At 39.7% G+C, this 4,357-nt stretch overlaps 1 protein-coding gene and 1 pseudogene across 1 annotated transcript in view; both read left to right on the plus strand.

The window, feature by feature from the left end:
- Positions 1–1,202, plus strand: part of LOC101575664 — a 26,245-nt pseudogene extending 25,043 nt beyond the window's left edge.
- Ncam2 (neural cell adhesion molecule 2) overlaps positions 1–4,357 on the plus strand; it is a 559,908-nt gene that overhangs the window by 167,179 nt on the left and 388,372 nt on the right. The window lies entirely within an intron of this gene.

Here is a 4,357-nt window from a genome sequence, read left to right on the forward strand (position 1 = left end):
AAAAAAAAATAAAGGAAGTGACTTTGATTGCGAGTTGAGGCTCTTAATTCATCAAAGTCTGGCAGGAGGAATTATTGGGGTCAAAGGTGCTAAAATCAAAGAACTTTGAGAGAATACTCAGACAACAATCAAGCTTTTCCAAGAATGCTGTCCTCATTCCACTGACAGAGTTGTTCTTATTGGAGGAAAGACTGACAGGGTTGTAGAGTGCATAAATATCATCCTTGATTTTATATCTGAGTTTCCCATTAAAGGACGTGCATAGCCTTATGATCCCAATTTTTATGATGAAACTTACAATTATGGGGCTGGTGAGATGGCTCAGTGGTCTAAAGCACCTACTTACAACAAGCTAAGCAAAGCCCAGGGACTGCGGTTCAATCCTCCAGCACCACATGCCAGCCAGCCCCGCCCCCTGGTGGGCTGAGCTGGCCACACACACACACACACACACACACACACACACAAAATAAATAAATTTAAAAAAAAACTTACAATTATGGTAGTTTTACCATGATGTTTGATGACTGTCGTGGACGTCCTGTAGGATTTCCTATGTGAGGGAGAGGTGGTTTTGACCACCTAGTTGAGGTGGGCATCCCATGCCTCCCTCTAGAAGAGATTATGATGACATGAGCCCTCGTGGAGGACCACCACCCCCTCCTCCTGGTCAAGGTGGCCGGGGTAGTAGCAGAGCTCGGAATCTTCCTCTTCCTCCAACACCACCACACAGAGGAGGAGATCTAATGGCCTGTGATAGAAGAGGAAGACCTGGAGACCACTCTGATGGCACCGTTGGTTTCAGTGCTGATGAAACTAGGGCCTCTGCGATAGGTGGAGCCCATCAGAGTGGCAGATGGCATATGAACCACAGGGTGGCTGTGGATGTGATTCTTCCTATGCAGGAGTTGTTGCTCATATGCTGATCTTGGTGGACGTATTACTACTACACAAGTAATTATTCCCAAAGATTTGGCTGGATCTATTATTGGCAAAGGTGATCAGGGATTAAACAAATCCATCATGAATCAGGAGCTTCTATCAAAATTGATGAGCCCTTAGAAGGACCTGAAGATCGGATTATTGCCATTACAGGAACACAGGACCAGGTCCAGAATGCACAGTGTTTGCTGCAGAGCAGTACGAAGAATTATGCAGATGTTGAAGGATTCTCATGCAAGATATTTTTTTCCTTTTTATAGTGTGAAGCAGTATTCTGGAAAGCTTTTCTAAGACTAGTGAAGAACTGAAGGAGTCCTGCATTTTTTTTCTTTTTACTTTTTATGTGCTTCTGTTTAAAAAGCCACTATCCTTCGTAGGTGATATACATTTGAGGTGTAGAGAAATCTTTGCTGTTCACCAGATGTAATATTTTAGTTCCTTACAAACTGGGTTGGGGCGGAGGGCATGCAAAAACTAACATTAAAATTTTAAAACAGCAGCAGAGTGAATGGATTTTATTTTCTGTTCACTGTTAGTGGTTTAAAAAAGATCCACCCTATGTAATTATTGTGAACACCTTGCTTTGCTTGGTCACTGCAAACATTTGAGGGGTGGGACAGAGAGGAAAGTAACAATAGCCCCGTGTCCTTGGCATCTGTGCAGAGCAGTGTGCAGAACGTAATGCTCTTTTCTAAGAAATGTTTTATGATTTTTAAGATAAATTTAGTGAATCTATTAAAAAATTAAACAAAACATTTTGATCATTCTTGAGCCAAATTATGGTGGTACATAGAAATACATCACAATTTACTGAGAAGGAGAAGTTGCTGCCTACCTTGCCCCGCACTGGCCTAGAGTGTGGTGTATGACCCTCAGGCAGTCTCAGTCTGGACATGTCAGGAAGAAAAGCTGATTAGAACAATTATGTCAGTTTGTCTAACATAGTAAAATCTGCAATAACAGTAGGGACAAATACACTCTGTAGACTGACAGCCTGGGAAAATTATTTGCCACCTTTAAATATATGACCTATATTTGTGCCTGTATAAACAAATCTAAAACGAACCAGAAAATCATGTACAGTAAATATGCCTTCAATATGGTGATTTCATCCTCAGGGTAGAAAATTTAAATGAGAATGGGAGAAAATAGAGGAATAGAGGAAGATGAGATGGAAAGAAAGGCTCAAGGACAAAGGAAGATTATGCAGGACCAGGATGAGATAGCTTAGTGGACTAAGTGACTGCGTTGGCAAGTTCAGGGACCAGGGATCAATCCCCAGTCCCACATTCCATGTCCATCCCATCCCCTGGTATGTTGAGCTGGCTACGAAGCCTGAGCATGGTGGCTCTTGCCTGTAATCCCAGCACTGGGAAATAAGCAATGCTGAAAACAGGAGGATCACCACGAGTTCAAGCTGTGTAGTGAGACCCTGCATCAAATACATAAAAAAAAAATGAAAAAAATAAAAACAAAGGATGGTTACATAGACTTTGGGTGACAGATTTTTAAAAAAGCCTAGAGGTAAAGAGAAGGCAGAATTAGAAACAAGAACAGATCAAAACAACAAAAAACCTAGAATTAATGTTCACACTCAAAAAAGAGCAATACAGAAATAAGAAAGAAAAACAAAACTATGAAAAAAGAACAAAGGGGGCTGTGGAGATAGCTCAGTAGCAAGTGCAAGGGCCTGAGTTCAACCCCTGGTTCTGCCAAAAGAAAAGAAAAAAGAAAGAAAGGAAAGAAAGAAAGAAAGAAAGAAAGAAAGAAAGAAAGAAAGAAAGAAAGAGAAAGGAAAGAAAAAACTTCACTGCAAGGAGTGTCTCCATCGTCACTGCTAGACAGTGTGCAGAGACAGAATCTAGATCCTAGCTGATTAATCCCAACATGCCAGCTGTAGCTTTATGGTATGGTAGTGGATGGTGGATAATCCCAACAAATTTTACCTTTAGTTCCACTTAAGTTCAAATTGGTCTCTGTGAGGTTAGAAGGTGATCTCTCCAACCCACAGCAGTCCATGTGCCTCCTGCTGGCTTGAACTTGGCTCCTAGCTCTCTTGCAATTTGATTCAGTTCTCCCTCATCCTGACCCTGGGAGCTGCTATGTGGATCCAGGGAGTTGCTCTGAGTTTGGAGGTCAGTTGGCCTCTCTCCAAGATTGCTACAGGTGAATGCCCTCCCCTGGGTCACATCTGAACCTGAAATACCCACCAGCCACTGCACTTCACTGCATCCACTGCTATGATCCACTACTACATTTCTCTGTGGAGGCCTCAGGGGTTGCCAGTAGTCATGTAGAAATGAAAAAAAATAATAAGGAAAATGAAATGAAAACAAGCTTAAGTAAACAAGAAGAGACATTGAAGAGATGGGAGATTAATGAGAAAAATAAAGGAAGATATATCATGTATAGGGACAAATTACAAATGCTCTATGATGATTGTTATCTTTATGTATATCTAAAATGTATCAATAATGTTTTTTAAAACACAAAAAGTGCATTGCATTATACTTGTCTAATACAAGTTTGATATTTCTATTATTAAAAAATAAATCCTGCCACACAGAAGAGAAATATGTGTGTTTATATAAATATTTGTGTATGTGCGTGCAAGCATGTGGTACTTTTCATCACAGATTTTATACACTTTAATAGAATGGCTGTAGCTGGAGGCCCCGAGCAAATATCTTGGAGTTATTAATGAATGGGATATTTTGAAAAATATTAGTACAGAAAATGGCAGAAAAGTATGTACAAAAGAAATAGGATGAGTAGAAAGGACCTATGTTAATAATTATGAACACTAGAATTTATAAAGAACTAAAAAACACTGGGGCCCCAAAATTTAAAGACCCAATCCAGGAATGGGCATCCGAAATGAACACACGCTTCTCAGAGGATGAAATTGAAGAAGCAAATAAATATATGAAAAAATGTTCCACATCACTAACCATCCATGAAATGCAGATTAAAACAAAATTGAGATATCATCTCACACCAGAAAGAATAGCTATCATAAAGAAATCACCCCTCAACAAATGTTGGAGAGACTGTGGGGAAAAAGGAACCCTTCTCCACTGCTGGTGGGAATGTAGACTGGTACAACCTTTATGGAAATCAGTGTGTTGACTCCATAAAAATGTTGGACTGGAAATCCCATTTAAACCAGCTACTTCTCTACTGGGAATTTTCCCAGAGGATCTGAAAATATCATATCATAAAGATATATGTGTGCCTATGTTTATAGCATCACAATTTGTGATAGCCAAATCTTGGAAACAACCAAGATGCCCATCACCTGAGAAATAGTTGGAAAATACGTGGTATTTTTATACAATGGAGTATTATTCAGCTATTAAGAATGATAAACTCGAAGCCTATATATTGAAGTGGATGCTATCTAAACATATACTCA

The sequence above is a fragment of the Octodon degus genome, unplaced genomic scaffold (genome assembly GCF_000260255.1).
Source record: "Octodon degus isolate 3935 unplaced genomic scaffold, OctDeg1.0 scaffold00202, whole genome shotgun sequence".
Classification (NCBI taxonomy): Eukaryota; Metazoa; Chordata; class Mammalia; order Rodentia; family Octodontidae; genus Octodon; species Octodon degus.